The sequence below is a fragment of the Hemicordylus capensis genome, chromosome 1, assembly GCF_027244095.1.
Source record: "Hemicordylus capensis ecotype Gifberg chromosome 1, rHemCap1.1.pri, whole genome shotgun sequence".
NCBI lineage: Eukaryota > Metazoa > Chordata > Lepidosauria > Squamata > Cordylidae > Hemicordylus > Hemicordylus capensis.
In genome coordinates, this window is record NC_069657.1 from 108131945 (window position 1) to 108151515 (window position 19571).

General features: G+C 43.1%; 2 long non-coding RNA genes across 2 annotated transcripts in view; one reads left to right on the top strand and one right to left on the bottom strand.

Moving 5' to 3' along the window:
- LOC128340101 (uncharacterized) overlaps positions 1 to 3045 on the bottom strand; it is a 38605-nt gene extending 35560 nt beyond the window's left edge. The window contains exons 1-2 of the long non-coding RNA XR_008313467.1: positions 2895 to 3045; positions 83 to 145 (exon numbers count right to left, since the gene is read on the bottom strand). This is a non-coding gene — a long non-coding RNA (uncharacterized LOC128340101). The remainder of the gene's footprint in view (positions 1 to 82; positions 146 to 2894) is intronic.
- Positions 3046 to 4154: 1109 nt separating this feature from the next.
- Positions 4155 to 15108, top strand: LOC128340102 (uncharacterized). Its single transcript, XR_008313468.1, has 3 exons — positions 4155 to 4315; positions 7627 to 7728; positions 14622 to 15108. It is a non-coding gene; the product is annotated as an uncharacterized LOC128340102 (long non-coding RNA).
- Positions 15109 to 19571: the final 4463 nt, after the last annotated feature.

Sequence of the window (19571 nt, forward strand, 5' to 3'; positions counted from 1 at the left end):
GCCCTGTTTAACTCCGGTTTCCTGTTATGTGCGTATGGGGCCCCTCTGACAATTCAGAGGGAGATCTTTGAATTGCACTCACGAGGTTGCTTCTTCCTTCTGCCTCTTCCTCCTCCTCCTCCTTTCAGGGCAAACTTGGTCTAATCTGTAAATTATGAGAAGGAGAGGGGCCATGGCTCAGAGGCAGAGTGTGTGCTTTGCATATCAAAATCCCAAATTCAGTCTCTGAATTTCTCCTTAGGTCACACTAGTCACAGCACCCTTAGGTGCATTTCCAGTTGCTCCATCTATGATCCATGACAAAGGAATCTCCTGGGGGAGGGACAGGAAAATTCATGTTGTGATGACTCAAACTTATATTGTTAGTTGTACTAAATGTAAATTTAGTTCAGGAGTGAGATGCCAGGAGTGAGATGGAAAATATGTAGTGTTTGACCTCTCTAGTTTATAAGAGTAATATAAAAATGGGTTGAGAGAGTCCTGAGAGCCTGAAAAGCCCCTAGCTGGGGGAGGAGCTAAAGTGGGCCCTACCTCCATACATTTTTCTCTACACCCCCTGTAACGTTTTACAAATAAGAGTAAGTGCTAAAGGCCACAAGCTCCCCCCACCCTACTTTTTTGGTGTTCCCTCCCTGAACTGTTAGGTTGGCTATGGTCCTGCTGACAAGTCCTGACAACAGGACACACAGCACTGTGGTGAATGGACCATTGCTTTGGCTAAACAGAAATTAGCTTATATTATATTATATTATATTATATTATATTATATTATATTATATTATATTATATTATATTATATCCCTATAACCCAGTGAATGCTATCTTATCGCTTTCTGGCTGAGCGTCCTAGACAAAATAATGGTTTGTCCGACCAGCATCTCAGTTATAAAATCCTTTGTGTTTTGCTTTTCGCCCTATTTCCTGTATTTACAGTCTTCTTTCTTATCCTGCAATAACTAGATTGTAATATAAAGCTATAAATCTAGCTCTAGTGTACAAGGAATTAATGCTGATTAGGTTTCCAGAGTTAATTTAATTCTCCTCACATGTCCCTTCCCCTTTCAGCCCATCCTGTGGGTGCAACTGTCATAATTTTTAAGAGCTTCTGCATACAAAATAAATTTCATACGACATTAAGTGACTTATGGAAATTCCTACAGTAAAAGTGTCTTCGGTGTAAGAAATTTCACACAGTGTGAAAGAAGACGGTTTGCAGGGGTGGAGCCAAAAGCAGCTAGTGAGGGCACCATGGGGTGGGGGCAGTGAGAGGCACCTTTGAAAGTAAATGAATTGGTGCTTACATCCACTCTCGCCGCACCTGAATGCTGCTCAGAGAAGCAGCACGCTGCCCAGCACCCCCTGCAGCAGGGGATCACCTTTGCCACTCACTGGACCTCCGCAGAGCCAATCCCCTGCCTGCAGCCAAGTGAGTGGCAGAGGCGACCCCCTGCTGCAAGGGGTGCTGGGCAGCGTGCTGCTTCTCCGAGCAGCATTTAGGTGCGGCGAGAGTGGAGGTAAGCACCAATTTACGCTTAAAGGTGCCTCTTGCAGCCCCCACCAGTGGCTCCCTCACTGGCTGCTGCTGGGTGTAGCTATAATTGAGGGAACGTGTTCAAGGAACACAAGCTGCTGACCTCCAGTGGCCACCTCCCAGGCTGCCCTTTCCCTGCCCCACCCCTCCAGTTTCCCCCACCCTCTCACTCGCCACCTCTGTGGCGGCTCCTATAGCTCCTGGAGTCACAGCAGCTGCTCCTAGGCTTTACCCAGCTGCTGGCCCTTTAAAAACCTTGTGGCCTGATCAGTCTTTCCTGTAACTGGAATTTCCAGATGTTGTTGAGTACAACTCCCATAACCCGCAGTCAAAGGCCACTGCAGCTGGGGATGCTGGGAGCTGTAGTCAACAACATCTGAGAATTCCTTTTACAGGGAAGAGTGGGCCTGATGCCGGGTGCCTGGATGTGATGTTTTTATAGTGTGCAGTGGCTGGGGAAGACTTAGGAGCTGCTTCTGTCCCTCCTGGAGCTTTAGATGCCACTGCTGCTATTGTAATGGCTCCTAAAACTCCGGGAGCCACACAGCGGGGGCTCCTAACTGTTCCCCTACCCCATATAAAAACATATGGGGCCGGTGCACCAGGCCATGATGTTTTTATAGTACACAGCTGGGAAAGCTTGGGAGCCCCCATTCCTGGACCTTTAAGAGCCACTGCTGCTAGTCAGCTAGCTGCTGAGGCAGCAGCTGTGGGGCCAGCGTGGCTGGGGCAAAGGAGACCTGGTGGTGTGGCTGTGGTGGCGGCCATATTAAGAACACAGGCCGCCTCCAACCTAGCTACGCCCCTGACTGTGTGAGAAGCAGTCTTCATGTAACTGCTTACTTTTTAATGAACCATAATCCCTATTCACACGTTATGTTCAACGCACATACAGTCTAGCCCTATTCACATATTATGGTCAGTGTACAGTGTACACCTGTATGGATCTTTAAACACTTATGATTATTCACATGTTATGGTCAATGGATTACAGTAATTAATTTCCTATCTGTGGCCTATTCCTATCTGTAGCCTATTCCTTCATTCATTTTCTATTAGCCTATTCCTTCATTCAGATAGGAAATTCGTTTCCTATCTGTAGCCTATTCCTATCTATTTGAGGGGGCCCGTACCCGTGTTCACTTTGAAAGTGAATGCACGTACAGTCATTCACACAAAAACATGCACGTGTGTACAGACACTTGTATGCACATACAATATCATGCCTAAAAGGGCTATAGTGTGTACCAGAATCCATTCAAACTTGAATTATCCAATTTCATTTAACCTGGCTCAGCAGAATGAAAGAGTCTGTTCTTATCAGGTGACATTTTCATGTGCAAATATATAACTAGAGACATACCTAATCAAGTCTCAACCTTCTCTCTGCTCAAATGAATTGCTTGTGCTCATTAAGTCTGCATCATTCGTAGGTCTTGCTTCTAATCCTCAGTTAATTTTGTGGTTGTTATTTGGTGACCTTTGTCTAATATGCTCGTTCAACTTCAGATACGGACCCTGTGAGACAGAATACCACCTCATCAGCAGAAGGCTCTGACACCAACCCCAATAAAACCAGAATCACCTGCACTGGGAAAGATTGGCCTCTAACAAGGGTAATGAGTGCCACTATGAGGTTTTCTAGATGAGTGTGTTTTTTGCGGGAGTATCAGTGGACTCGCACACTTTATTTTATCCAGTTTGATTGTGGGCTGTGCACATATCATTAAATTGTTTCTTCAATTGTCCTATGCACAGTTTTCTTGTCTCCATTGCATTCCTTCTGCAGTAAAGAACTGCTCTTAGCTTACCTTGCTTCCTCACTATCTCTCTGCCCACCAGTGCACCCACCCCCTCATTTCTTCTCTACCATTGTTACCACCCAGAGGCAGTATGCCATAGGTGTGTGCACCTGGGGAAATCAGCACATGACAAACCAGGTTGTTTGGCTGGTTTTATTCTCATTTTCCTTTTTGTCTTTGGTGGCTGTTGAATTCATAGTTAATCTTCTCCTAATCAAGCACATCTGTGGTTGTGGTTTTTAAAAAACTTTCCAGCTGTGGAGCTGAAGCACTCAAAAACATACAAATGGAACCACTTTTGAATCTTGGTAGTTGAGGTACTTCAGCACTCAAACAACACCAAAGAGAAATCCACTGCCCCTTTTCAATCATGGGCATCCGGAAGGGGAGGCAACTTGCAAGGGGGCAGCTGTCCCCCATTGAGCCACTATTCAGCCTTCAATAAAGCCCCTCACAGTTCATTGAGCATGCAAGGCAGAGAGAAGAAGAGAGATTAGAGGAAGGGAGGGGCAGGACTCACCAGGACCCTCCTCATCTCCTCCTACACTCCACTGGCTAATCTCTGTCTGTCTGTCTCTCTCTCTCTCTCTCTCACACACACACACACACACACGTGGAATTACAATTAGGCAAGGGGAGACAGTTGTCTGGGGGCCCCACAGCCTGGAGGAGCCCCCCAGAGACACCTCACATGATACCCCATTGCTCTCTGCCCAGCCCCAAGGCCCCTCAGCCACTTGCCTCTTTGCCCTCTCTCCTGCTTGTCCACCTTGCCAGCCATCTCCTTCTCTCCCCGCCTCTCAGCTGATCAGTGTGTGGGCGGGACTTCCAGAGAGGCTTCCATGTAGGCCTCTCTGAAGCCTGGACTTGACTAGGCCGGCAGGCCCCAAGCAAGCAAGGAAGGAGGCAGGCAGAGTGACCACCACAGTTCTCTGCAGCAGATCCTCTGCCCAGGCCGGCCAGCCAGCCCAGCCTTTGCCAGGTAGAATGTGAATTCCTTTTTGTGGTTACCCCCCACCCCCCAATATATAGGGATCTGCTTGCCATAGGGCTTTGATAGGGTGGTGGTGGAGGAGACTGAGAAGTCTCTGAATATTTAATTTAAAACAGATTGGAAAATTTGCTGGCTTTAAAAACAAACGCTATTTAAAAAGTCCTATACGTGGCTTGTTTCATGGCAGAAAATTACAAAACCTCTGGAACAAACAATATTATATTATATTATATGCATTCATTCATTCATTTATAAATGTATTTATGCTCAAGTTGTTTTGCAACCCAGAAGGTCTGAGTGAGAACTGTGAAGCATATATTGTGCTTTTATTTTATTTTATTTTTCTTGCGTGTTAACAGCTCCCTAACAACTCGCAGGGACTTCAGGGTCAATCTGGCCAATATGTGAATGCAGCACCTCCATTCCAAAGGAGATGTGTGTTAAAGGGCTTTAAAAGGCTCGTGTGAAAACCTGGAATCAAACTTTACTGAATTTGTTCAGAATTCTGAGAAAACATACATAGGCTCACTGCATGGCTGAAAGTCTCCTTTGCTAATCTGCAATGAGGGGCCCATTTTAATAAGTAGTGTTTCTAGTGTGTTCTAGGCATTAAAAGTAGCACAAATATATAGTATCCGATGTATATCTCTATATATTGTGAAGTCTGCGTGTGTGTATTCAGTGAAATCTATTTCCAGGCAGCATACTTATTTTGAAATATCAGACTTAAATTCTTGGGAGCCTGGGGTGTGTGGAGGCCCTGGACTTTGCAGGGTGTGTGTGTGTGTGTGTGTGTGCATTTTAAAATCTTGTCTCTGGGCTAAATCCAACCTTGCTATGCCCCTGCTCTCTCTCTCTCGCTCTCTCTCACACACACACACACACACACACACACACTTACTTACTGCTCAAGGAAGACTGGGCTACTTTTCTGCTTTTTCTTAATGCACCCCCCACTCCCAGTCGTGTCCCTGCATGAGGACTGTGAAGAATGCAGAGCAACCAAGGGAAAGGGAAGCTCACTAAGAGAAAGCAGCAAAGCAACCAACCTTCACAGAATGTTGTGTGTGTGGAAGAGAGATAGGGGTGAGGCACTTCTGGGTTCTGCAGTCAGGCTACTTGGTTGGAATAGCTGTGCTGGCAGTTGTTGGGGTGGGTACACTGATTAGACTTTGTGGGGGAAGGGAGCAAAGGCAATCCGGGAGATGCCAGTAATGCTCCAGTTAAGATGGCAACTGGTGAGAACATGCTGTGAGGGAGCTCCTGCCTGGTGATGAATTCCAGTTCTGTTTTCATGGCCCTAAACCATCTCTCCAGCTAAAATCCCTCTGTAAGCTGAAGTGAGGAAGTCTAATGGGCTTAAAGATAAAACGACAAGAGGTGTTAATGGCAATGGAGAACACTTGGGAAGCCCTGAGGCCCTCTTCATCAGGCCCGCCCTCCCCCATTCCCCTTGAAACACTGACCCTACAATTCTAGCCTTGTTAAAGGAAATGGCTAAAGATATTCAAACAATCAAACTGTCTTTAAATACTTTAAATACAGTCAACAGTAGATACTCTGGGCACAAGGGTGGGGGCTGTGGAGAGAGTTGTATCTCCCTTATTGAAGACCATGATACTAAAGTAGTCACTACCATCCAGACTTTGTACAATGAAAATAAAATGCTACAAGTGGAAGTGGCAGATGTGGAAAGCCATTCCTGCAGAAATAATTTATGAATTGTTGGGGTTGGAGAGCGTTAGTAACTTTCCTGCCCCTCCACATTTATTGCATCTCTCCTTCGAGACCACCTGCAGTTACCTGAGACAAAGAGCTCACAGAGCTCCCATCCCATCAAACTGGGAGGGAGGGAGGCCTCAGGCATCTATTGTCAATTCCTACAATCTCTAATTAAAGAAGACATTCTACTGGGAGCACGTGGGAAGGGAGAACTACACTGGGGGAAATGGGTCTCATATCATGATTTATTTTACCAGATTATTCCAAGGAAGTGTTTGAATGTCGTAAAGCCTTCTCATGGGCCCATCCGTTACCCAGAGCCCAGAATATCCAGTTTTATATTCTCTTCCCTGCTATTTTCTGTGCACGCCACAAAGGTTGTCTTCATTTAAGATAATGTCTTCTTTGCTATGAACCACTCTGCCCACCAAATCATCAGGAGAGGTTTGTCTGCAGCTGCCACCAGCATGGCTGGTAGGTACTCAGGGACAGGCCTTCTTCATTTCTGCCCTTAGGCTTTGGAACGTGCTTCCTGGTGAAATAAGAGCCTCCCCATCTCTTACAACATTTAAAAGGCTGTCAAGGCACATTTGTTCACCCAGGCTTTTAATTAGATACTGTTTTTAATAGTTTGATTATTTGTAATAGTTTTAACATTGTTTTAAGTTTTAAATTGTTGTAGTTTTAACCTTTTTACTTGTGCTTATTGTTTTGTTGTAACACGCCCAGAGACTTGCATTTTGAGTGGTATACAAATATGTTACATAAATAAATTTCTTCAATAATGCCGCAGAAGCAGAAAGCTTTCTTCTTGCTCTTCCTGCCAAACTCCTGCTGAAGGCTCAGAAACTCTGTTAGGCTTCTCTTAGTAGAATATTAGATTGAATCACATTCAGCCACTTCATTTCTTCAATATACTTTATACTCAACCTATTTTTTAATTTACATTCCTGGGTGAATGAGGGAATTAGGGTTAAGGGTATGTAAATATATTTTTACATGCAGTAAGAAATATGCTTGCCATTGCCCTCCGCCCCCCATTTGTTTCTTGGATTACAGTTTTTCACTGACTCCTAGAAAAGTGAACAAGTTATAATGAACAGGTTATAATGGACAGGGATTCCATTAATATAAATTAGCCAAATCTATATTTTGTTTATCTTCCCTTTTTGTCCATCTCACGATGAATGTGAATATGGGCTCTCTCTTTTTTCTCCTCTCAGTAACTTGGCACAGTGATATTGAGCTCTTACACACTATGCTATCAGTTTTTTGCCTCCTTTCTTGAAGCAGTTAATGTTTTCTATAATTTGGGCCATTAGCCTGTTGCTCAGTCCTGCATTTGTGTTCTGTTTTTTTCTTTTTTATAGTGCGTTGTCTTACTTCCTCTAGTCATATATATTATGCCTTCGCTTTTAAAACCCAACTTTGTTACACTCCTCCCTCACAGTCCTGGTTCTTACAGAAGCTCTGTTACTACAAACACTCTGACTTCTGGTACATGCTTATAGTTCCTTGCTAAAAGTTTTTTAGTATCTATAGATATTCTTGTGATCAATTCTTTTCCTCCAAATTAGGAGCTAAAACCACCTGCTGCATGGGACCCATGGTCTGCTGCCCTTGGATGGTTGTTTCCATCATAAAGTCTTTTTTCTGTCTTGTTATTGTCTGGTGCTTGGGTAAGTGAGAAATCTGGGTTCTCGTCTTCCTCATCCACCTTGCCACACTCTTTTCTTATCTATCTATATATTTCTCTTAGGCATACCCGTTGCTAATCCCGCGTGTGGCAGCTCTCGCGAGAGTTCACGAGCAGCTGCCCGGATAGCAATGGGGACGGGGGAGAAAATGGTGGCAGTCGGCTGGCCGGCCAGCAGGCAAAGATAACAATGGGGGATGGTGGTGGGCAGCCAGCGGGCCAAAGAAAACATTGGTGGCAGGTGGGCGGGAAGAAGGCAGAGGCAGCGGGGATTGGCGGAGAAGAAGTTGGTGGGTGGGGGTGGGTGGGGATGAAGATGGCCAGCAGGGGGCAGGTGGGTAAAAAAGCAGTAGTGGTGAACTAGAGGTGCAGATGATCTGTACCCAGCCCAGCTAGTTATTTTGAATACCATCACTGTTAAAATTGTCAGATGGAATATACTGGGTTTAGGCAGTCCAGAAAAGCACAGAAAGGTCCTGACTAAGCTTTAAAAAAATGCACACTGAGGTGGCATTCCTGCAAGAAACTCATTTGCTTCCAGTAGATAAAGACAGAATGTGTAAAGATTGGGTCAGTGAACCTTTGGTCAGTGGTTTTCCCAAAAAGTCTAGGGTGGGTGTAATGATTTTGATGCCTAAGAAATTTATTTGGCATATACTGAAAGAGATAACTGATCCAAATAGCCACATTCAGATTTTGATGGCAAAAACCCCATCCACTACTCTGACAATAGTGAACACATATGGCCAAAATATAGACTCTCTAGACATATTCCACTCATGAATATACCACCTCTTATCTATAAAAAATGACCATTTAATAATTGGTGGGGATTTTAATGAAATATTGGCTCCTATTTTAGATCAAAACATCTCCCCATGCAAGTTACACTCCTCAGTCAGATCAGCTTTACATTCATGTATTACTGATTTTTCTCTAGTTTACATATGGCAGGTATTATACTCTGAAGGCTAAGACTACTCCTATCCATAAGGACTGTTTTAGACTGGGCTATTTTTTAATTTCATCTTCATTAGTTCCTTCTGTTGTCCATAGCAATATTGATACTATAACCATTTCAGACCATGCTCCAGTATCTTTAAATTTCCAGTTTGACCCAGTGTATCCCAGATTTTTGAGACTTCAATACTTTTCTTTTAAACAACCCAAGATTCAAAAGCCAAATGGAAATGGAACTAAAGGAATGTTTTGAGCTGAATATAGGCTCCTCTCCTAGAGAAGTTATTGTATGGGATACTTATATGGCTTTCATTTGAGGTTGTATTATATCCTTTGCATCCTATAAAGATAGATCTCATCAGGAAATGGAGTGTCAAGTGAAGACACTTCTAACTCGTTATGCTTCTAATCCATCTCCATCAAACAAAGGTATTGGAAGAGTGGTGAATGTGCAAGCAAACTTTTAGCATACAGTTTAAAACAAATTTGATCATGCAACTTTATTCCTTATATTCAGAACTGAAAGCAGAATATCCATACCTCACCCCTAAGGATTAATGAACCATTTTTAACATTTTATACTGATCTCTATAATGCTGATTTTGAGCCTAATGATATTGATCTTTCTATGTTTTTGAAAGTGTTTAACTACCCTCTTTAGCTTCTGATAGCAAAGCAGCCTTAATGCTCCCTTTACAGTTAAAGGAATTACAAGTACAAGCTAGCTCTGAAAAACTGTAAAGCACTTGGGCCTGATGGCTTTCCAGTAGAACAATACAAAGTATTTCCAAACATTCTGCTTCCCAGGTCAGTCTAGTCAGTGTTCTCTGAGGCCCAGCATACTAAATATCCAAATTCAATGCAGTTATTTCACTTCTGTTTAAGCCTTACAAAGATCTATCTAACTGTGCCAGTTACACACCTATTTCTTTAATCAATGTTGATATTCAAATCATGGCTCCTGTTTTGGCCAATAGACTATAATCTATTATATTTTCAATAGTACCTCCTGATCAAGTGGGTTTCATTCAAGGCTGCCAAGGTGCAATAATATCTATTTACTGAGTAATCTAGTTTCACTGTCTCAGAAAAAAATCTACGCCTACTGCTATTCTCTCTCTTGATGCAGAGAAAACATTGGATAAATTCTTTTGGACCTTTTAAAATTATGTCATGTTCAAATTTGGCTTTCCTCTTAAATTCATAGTCTAGATAGGCATTTTATACTCTGTGCCTCAAACTAAAATTTTTGCCAATGGAATTTTGTCATTGCCCTTCAGGCTTTCTTGAGGCACAAGACAAGGTTGTCCTTTATCGCCTTTTAAATTTAGCTTTCGAGCCTCTGGCTTGTGCAGTCAGACAAAATACTACCAAAGGCATAACAATTAATAGATTAGAACAAAAAAATAGCTCTATATGCTGACAACATTCTCCTTTTATAAAGGATCCTGCTGCTTCTATCCCTGCAATGGTTTCTTTAATTCAGAAGTCAATGGTTTCTTTAATTCAGAAGTTTGGCCAACTCTCTGGCTACTCCATTAATTGGTCCAAGTCTGAACTGATGCCTCTGGGGATCCATTCTCCTCTCTCTTGTTTCCTAATTAGAATTCCAACATTTGCCAAACTTGTGAATTATTGTCACCCACAGTATATCCTCCTTAATTAATACAAATCTTAATCTCATCTTTCTCAAATGAAACTTGATGTTGATAGATGAATCTCCTTACCTAACAGCATTTGGGGTAAAATAAACATAATTAAAATGAATCTACTTCCCTGTTTGATCTGTGCATTAAGGGGTCTCCCCTTATTGATTAATTGATTGATTGATTGATTGATCCGTTTTTAGAAGGCCTTTCATAAGGCATCCCAGGGCAGATTACAAAAGTTGAAATACAATAAAACTCCATAAAATAACATTTAAAACCTTAAAATCAGTTAAACAATAAAAACCATACACCACCAATAAAAGCCATGCTCCATAAAAAAGACAAGCAAGCAGGAGAGCTGAGAGACCTGGCAGTCCCTAAGGGGTAAAAGCCTGAACAAATCAAAAGATATTTAGTTTGCTTTTTAAAAAAAGCAGCCACAGATGTCAAAGAGTGGACATTCCCTGGGAGAGCATTCCAGAGCCTGAGGGCAACAACAGAGAAGGCCCTGTTCCACATGCACAACGATTTAGTCTCTCTCAATGTTGGCACATGGAGCAACGGCCCCTCTGACCAACTTGTGTGGTGGGCAGAAACCCTTGGGAGCAGGCAGTCCTTCAGGTAGCCAGGACCCAAAGTATTAAGGGCCTTGAAGGTAATAACCAGCACCTTGAATTGGATCTAGAAACAAATTGGCAGCCAGTGCAGCTCTTTCAAAATAGAACATAAGAACAGCCCTGCTGGATCAAGACCAAGGCCTATCTAGTCCAGCATCCTGTTTCTAACAATAGCCCACCAGATGCCTCTGGGGAGCCCATAGGAAAAAGGTGAGGGCATGCTCTCTCTTCTTCTGTTGCTTCCCTGTAACTGGTATTGAGACGTGTTGTGCCTCTTAGACTGGAAATGACCACCAAACTAGTAGCCATTAATATAACTGTTCTCCATGAACTTGTTTAAGCCCTTTTAAAGTCAACCAAATTAGTGGCCATCACTATATCCCATGGCAAAGAATTTCATAGATTCTAGGTGTAGAGAGATACACCATAGATAGGTGTAATATGTTCCAAGAGAGCGGTTCCCATAGTATGCATTTCTAAAAGCTCCTTTAGCCGCTTTCTCAAACATTTCTGCCAGTTTATCTTGCAGAAAGACAATCCCAGATTTTCCCTTCAGAAATTAGAATTAACAATCCTAGAAGGTTAAAAAAAAATTTTTCCCCCAGATATCCTACAATATCATAGAACATACAGTCAGGTCTTAAAATTAAAACACAATCCTTCCAACCCTCCAGCATGGTTCACTCTTGAGCTTTCTTTTGTGAAACCTCTATCATATTGGTTTATGTTGGGCTCTAAATTTTCACAAAGTGGAGGTACCTCTCCTCCTACCATCAAGGCTTTGAAAGAAGCATGGCATGCTTTGTGCCAACACAATGGCTCTGATTCTTACACGCATGACAAAATGACCTTTTGGTACAACCCTGAAATCAAAATAGCTGGTAATATGTTTATGTGGAATAAATGGGCCAGAAATAATATTTTAACTTTTTACCAAATATTAGACACCAAACACAATTTCCTGCTTTTTGAACATTTGTGCACACAGTATGTTCTGCCTCAGACAGCTTAGTGGAAATACCTGCTACTGCGACATGCTATAACTTCCAGATTTGGGCTCTCTGCTCTAGGTGCTTCTGAAGTACTTAGGGAGCCAGGTCTCACAATCCGTGAGACCCGGTTTCTTTGGGTGAGCAAGGAGAGTGAGCTAAGCCTGCTCTCCCCGCTCATGAGCAGAGAGGGAGCCCTGGGTGGCCGAATCGGCTGCCCACATGATTGCCGGCTCCAAGACGGAGCCGGCAGGGGCTGGGGAGCTCGGGGGCCACGTGGCCCCCAGAAGCCCCAGTATGCCCTGCGCAAGCGCACAGGGCATACTGGGGAGACCCCCGGAGTCAGGAGGCAGCTTTTTGCCTCCCCTCCGGGGGTCTACACATGAGCAGGCGCGACGCGAAGCCGCGGTTACTCACGATTCTAAAAACCAGGTTTGTGGAGCGCTCGCTCCGCTAACCTGGTTTTGGGCCAGGTTTTGGGTTACCCTGGTTAACCTGTTTTTTGGGCCTGGTTTTGAGTTACCCACTCTAGAACCACCGGCCTTGGCTGCGAGCCCGGTGGTTCTGGCGACCTGCAAAAATCAGGGTAGGCTCTCTTAGCCCGATTTTTGCAGATCGTCAGAATAGCCCTGGAGTTTTAGAACATATAATTTGCATTGCTGATCTGTACAAATGCAACATATTCTTGTACCACTGGTACATGTCCCACAATGCATATGTCTTACCACTCCTATGTGCTAAGCGGAATGAAGAATTGCGGAAACCCTGATCCTTCCAACCCTTTAGACCAATGCTCTAGCAAGCATAAAATCTTCTGCCCTAGATCTTAAATGGAGGCTTATCAAGCAAAAATTGATATTCTATACCTATTGGACACCTGAATACATATTCCGTAAACATATCACTGCTTCTCCCTTATGTTGGAGCATAAGGTGCTGTTGCTGAGGGCTCCCGAATTCATATGATTGGAGTTGTAATGTAATAGATCCCTTTTGGCAAGATGTGATTGACTGCATCAATCTAGTTTTCAATTCCAATTTTAAATATTGTGACAGAACAATCCTTCTTGTTTATTTACCATATATCTGGAGCCTCTTCTGGGATAGCAGATCATGGCTTTTCCGTGCACTACTTGTTACCAAGCATATTATTTTACGGTGTTGGAAAGATCATTTCAGCCTCTCATTTAATCAATGAATAGAAGACCTCTTTAATATGGCAACTTTTGAACTGACAATTTACCATTGTACCCATACCAGGATGTGGAAGGACTATTTAGAGTTATTTACATAATTTCCTCTGTTTCTTCTTCTTCAAATCAATAATTGTGCTAACCCATTCACCCTTGCTTCTCTCACCTAGGGGTGTGTGCAAACAAGTTCAACGCTGAATGTATTTGATGTCGAACCGGTTTGGTTTGACCGTTCAGGGTTGGACCAAACCACCTCCTGTTCGGTTTGACCCTGGACCGAACACCCCCAAACGTTCGGGGGGGGGGGGGTTGCAAGCTTTATTTTGTAAAAAAATTAAAATAATTTTAAAAAACTTTTTAAAAACCTTTTACTCCCCTTGGGGGAGTTCCTGGAAGTGGAGGGGGGTCTGTGGAGTTTCCCCCTCCCCCCGGTCCTCAAAATGACCACCTTGGCCAGTTCGGCCGCTCTTCAGCCAGTTCTCAGCCTTCACCCGGCGGCCCAGAGGCTGAGGGGGCCATTTCAAAGGCCAGCAGGGGGAGGGGGAACCTCCACGGACACATCCCTTGCCACTTCCAGGAACTCCTCTGAGGGGAGTAAAAGGTTAAAAAAGTAATTTATTTTTATATTTATACAAAATGAAGCTCGCGAACCCACCCAGACCAGACCGAACTTGTGGGGGATTTGAGGTGGTGCTGGACCGAACTGGCCCGGGTGGGTTCGAGGCCGCTCCAGCCTCAAACCGAACCGGGCCAGCCGTTTCCATGCACATCCCTATTCTCACCCCCCTTTTCTGTTTGTTTCTGTTTTTTCTCCTATCCTCACCTTTTTTTGTGGTGATTACTTTGTTATAACATGGGGGGTACCTGTTAATTAGTGAGGGGGAAGACCTCCATTCATCTCACCCTCCTCCCATGGGCAATTGGAGGAGGCACAAGGAGGCACAATTGGTGGAGGCACAATTGAAGTGAGGCTTACTCCCAAGTAAGTGGTTATAGAATTGCAAGCTTTCCCTCCCCTTGGAAAAGGTTTTGCAAACTCCTATGATTTCCGGTGTCCAAACTGTGGTGACAGTTTCGACAGGTTTGCAATTGATCCTACAGCTTCCACACTCCCCAAATCTCAAGGAGATCCTTGACTTCATGAAACTTCCAACTAACACTATGGCCACCACTTTTCCCTTCACTACCACGCTTCCTGTTCTTCCCTCCATTGGCTTTTATTGCAGCAGGATCTGGCTGGGCACTGAAGCGCTTCAAAAAGAAAGACCAAGCAGCTGTTGTGTTGATGAACTAAATTTGTGACATGCTGTGGTTGCACACTGAAGTGCTCTCTAAATCAGGGAGGGGGGAAAAATCTAGGGGCACATTTCTTGAGCCAGAACTGGAATAGTAATGAATGAAAAAGAGGGGGAGGTGTGTGCAAAGGTGATATTAACTCCTCCCTTTCCCTCCTCTGTTGCCTCCCATAGAATGTGATAGCCCCACCTCTGCTCCCTGAAGAAACCAGTTGACATAGTCTACATGCTACAATCTAAGGTTCACAAAATGTCCTTCCAGATTCAACACAGCAAAAGCCGCCCCCGCCTCTTTTCCATTGATGTGCAGGCTCTTCATGGTAGAAAAGTGCAGAATGGCGTATCCATCATTTATTTGGGCAGCAACATTCCCCATGGAAACCAACAATGAAGCTTGTACAATGTTGTCTAGAAAGCCTCTACATGTAGGGCCTTCTCTGTAGTTGCTCCTGGGCTATGGAATGCACTCCCTATAGACACTCACCGCTTAACATCTTCATCAGTTTTTAAAAGAGCCCTTAAGACACATTTTTTTAGTCTGGCTTTTAGTAATCTTTGGGTGGTTTCAATTGTTGTAAATTGTTGTTTTAACAGTTTGAGTTGTTTTTATTGTATTCCTCTTTGTGATACACCTAGAGCTTTTGGAGTCAGGTGGTATATAAATAAAATAAAATAAATAAAAATATGTCTGTGCAGTGATCTGAAAGTTATGGGCACTAAATTGGTCCTGAGGACACTGAATGACCTGGTATGGGAAGGCACATGTTCGTATTCTGTGGTGTACAGAATGACCTTAGAAGACCTTTCCAGCATTATGAATTTCAGTGACTCTGGGGGGAAAATAAGTTGTGCAAAAGGTAAGACTGGGCTGTTTTAAATCACCTCAGTGTGTTACTTTCCCACTCTCAACACACACATTTGATTCTTAGAGGGTAAAGCTCAGCAAGAGCTACAGTCTTATGTGATTGAGTAAAAATCAACCCTGACTACTGTGCCAAGTTTCCATGAAGTATTAAAGCTTCTCAACACTCTTTCCCTGACTATTTTCAAAAGGAGATGTGGGAATTATGATTTTGTAGATTTTTTTGGTCAGTATTTAATATTAATTAACATACCTGGACTTAGTTTATTTATAGAAAACAGCAAACGGGGAAAGGTGGGTGTAAGTGACATACTGAGTTTGAATTGTACTTCTTGCTATACCTGCATTCATCTATATTTTGAAAAGATCCAAAGGTATATTTTCTACACATTCAGCCATCACATATGGCGTGTTCACTCATATAATTTTCATTAGAGAAAATAGCCCTAAGGAATATTACCTTCCCACAGTAAAGCTTTCTTCTGAAAGGACCCTTATGAGATCACATTTATATTTCCATGGGCTTTTAAGTCACCTATTTATGTGAATGGTTCAACATCTGAGGAGGGCAACTATAAATCTCATGTGAGGCTCCCTTCTCAAGAAAGACTAATTATAGGATAATGGCATGTAAGAGAGACCATGTTCCCCTTTTCTTTCTGGTGAAATAATAGTATAAACTCACCGCTGTGGATGAGCTAATTAAGTTCCCCGCCGCCTCCTCTACCTACACGGTTCACTCTATTTACTGCCCCCTGCAAAAAGTTTAGCTTTATTTAAAGTGAAGTAGAACTACTTTCTGTTTAAAACCCTAAGGGTCTATATTAGGGATTCTCAATGTTGTGTCCCCAGATACAGTATTATTGGACTCCAACTCGCATAATCCCCAGCCCCAGTGGCCTTTGGTTGGGAATTATGGGAGTTGAAGCCCAATAACATCGGGGGACCCAAAGTTGAGAATCCATTATATCATGCATACATATATTGGGCTCGTTCTCATGAAGCTGGGTAGGGGGAGCATCCAGCCAGGCTCTAAGCCTCTGCGTGTTCCCAAGAAACAATCCTGTGTTGGGCAAAAATCAGGGTAGGAAGAGGGGGAAGTGCTGGTCTTGTGATAACAAGCATGACTTGTCCCCTTAGCTAAGCAGGGTCTGCCCTGGTTACAAATGAATGGGAGCCTAGAAGTGTGAGCACTGTAAGATATTCCCCTCAGGGGATGGAGCTGCCCTGGGAAGAGCATCAGAAGGTTCCAAGTTCCCACCCTTGCATCTCCAAGACAAGGCTGAGAGAGATTCCTGCCTGCAACCTTGGAGAAGCCACTGCCAGTTTGTGAAGACAATACTGAGCTAGATAGGCCAATGGTCTAACTCAGTATATGGCAGCTTCTTATGTTCCTATGTGCTTGCTGGGATTTGGGTAGGATAGTGGCAGTATCCAACCCATTTCATGTACCCAGCACTGTATTGAAGGTGGAGGAAAAGCACATCCCATTTTGTCTACCCAGATCATGGCTAGTACACAATCAGTTCCCCTTCGTCCTACTATGAGAGGAGAGCTGGTCTTTTGGTAGCAAGCATGACTTGTCCCCTTAGCTCAGCAGGGTCTGCCCTGGTTGCATATGAAAGGGAGACTAGAAGTGTAAGCACTGTAAGATATTCCCCTCAGGGGATGGAGCCGCTCTGGGAAGAGCAGAACGTTTCAAGTTCCCTCCTTGGGTTCTTCAAGACAGGGCTGAGAGAGATTCCTGCCTGCAACCTTGGAGAAGCTGCTGCCAGTCTGTGAAGACAATACTGAGCTAGATAGACCAATGGTCTGACTCAGTATATGGCAGCTTCCTATGTTCCTACTTCGATTTTTGCCCAAAAAAAACCAAAAACAAAAAAAAACCCCATTTCATGGAAGTACACATGGGGCTTGGAGCCTGGCTGGACACTCCTCCTACTCAGCTTCTGGTATTCAGAACCAGTCCATTCTTTTATATCCATCGAACTATCATGACTTTCTGCAAAGAATTGTGGTTTACACAGGATGAAACTTAAAACTTTGGAAACAGAAAATGGCTTCTTGAGGGCTTGCAACCACAGGGACATGTTCCTGGTGGCCCAATAGCACTTTTAGAGGGAGGGGAGCTCCGCTAAATTGCTACCTCTCCCCTTCCACATGTTTGTCTGCTCAGCCATGCTGTGGGCTGAGCTCCGAAGCATCTGCTTGCGAGCACATATGCAGCTCCTGTTCTGCCCTCCTAATGCTGCCTGTGGAACATGTGAGCCAATGTGCACATAAATGCAAAGAGGCATGTTTTAAGGTGGTGGCTCTCTTATATTTAGTTGGCAGAAAACAACTGTCCTTATTCAGCCTAGCATTCCTCTTGAGGCTGTTAATGCTGTCTCCCTTGGGTTTCATTTTAGATTGTGACCTCCTTTGAGACAAGGAAACAGTTCCTCATTTATTTTCCATATGTAAACCATTTTGTGAACTTTTTGTTGAAAAGTGATATATAAATATTTTTAAGAATAACTTCAGTGTTTCACTGCTATTTCTACCATCCCATTGTAAGCTACTTCAATTGGGTACCAGATTGTATGCATAACTTAAAACAAAACAAAACCATTCAAGTCCTTAATTTATGAATGAATAAATCCCATTGAAATCTATGGCACGCAATCATGAGTAAGTGCATTTCGGGCAGCAACTGGGCATGTCAAAGAGCAGATTATCCCCGTTAGAAGCTCACTGTGTAATTTGGCTTTGTTCATACTGATCTGTAGAAGAAGGTTGAACTGAGAACATGCTTTTTATAATTTATTATTTTCACAATATTCAGTGTGTTTGAACCTAATCAAATGATACTTAAATAGAAATGTTTAGCACTTCCATTCCAATCTTATCTCATCCTGTGCTTAGTTTCACTCCTGCAAAGTATTACACTTTTTTCAATATTTTGCAGACAAGGAATAAATTGTAAATATTCATTGATACTGTTTGCAGTACACAGTGCATCATTCTTCTTGGATACAGATGGTGGAAGAACTCAGTATATTGTAGAGATACTAGATGCACTTTGAAATGACAGCAAAAGTTCTTCCACTGTGTACAGCTTGGGTTGTGAATACAAAACAATAACACATCATTTCATTTGTACATTTCATTTTTGAGAGTATTCATTAATACTGGTTTTCATTTAGTAATTAAACAATTATCACTGAAGAGACTGGCAATCTCAGTCAAGCAGTCTCATTCTAAAACCATACTGTGTGTGTGAGAGAGATGGAATTCACATGAGACTGATTTAACCTTTTGCTGTGACTGTGCATTATGCTTAATCATCAAATTCTTAAATTTAATAATTCTAGTATATCATCTAGTTCTAGTATATCATTTGTAATTCTGGCTTTAGTTTGGTTTTTTGTTAGAAGTGCAATGGAAGCTTGAATTTGTATCTTTTAGGAGAGAGATAGCAAGGGAAGCAGACCTGGCTAATTTAAGGGAAGTCTGCACAACTTGTGACCCACCGGTCTAAATACCGTCCACAATACGGAATACTGCCCACAAGCCATCTCTTGCAGCTCATCCGAGGCATGATAAACTGCCGGTTTTTGCTGCCTGCTTTAGATTGCAAAAGCAGGGGGGTTGCCAAGCCCTTTGCAGGCTCCAGTACATTGGGCTTGGTGAGTCACAAGTGCTCAGACCTGATTTGAGAAGGGTCAGAAAAAGGACACCAGAATGGAGAGTCAGGAAACCTCAGATTAACTTTGCATCTACTGCTGATGGTAAAGGATCAACCAGTCCAAGAGAAGGATAATAGGAAATATTCTGAATATTAAGTAAGATTGCTGTTTTGGTTTTTTAAGGAAAAATGCAGTTTAAGAACCATGCTTATCCATTGTGGCAAGTATGAGCTAAAACAGCATTCTTTATCCAAGGCTTGCAAGTTAGTGGCAGCTCTTGTTGACATTAAGAGCAGCTCCCTGACTACATGTGGCCCTCGTTATCAGTGGAGTCCATATCTGCTGCTTTGCATATCCACGATTGGGTCTTAAAGACCCAATTTCATTATCCCTGGGTAGAAAAATAGGCAAAATTTGTGGGTTTTTTGGGGGGTACATTGCTCGAGTTGTTTTGGGGGTACATTGCTCGAGAATAAGTGACTATTATTTTCTTCTCTTATTTCTGTCTGGCTTGCTTTTTTGGCTCTTTTGTTGTGCTGGTTAGGAACCTAGTCCCACCTCCCACCCCCAACCCAATTTTCATTGACTCAAGGT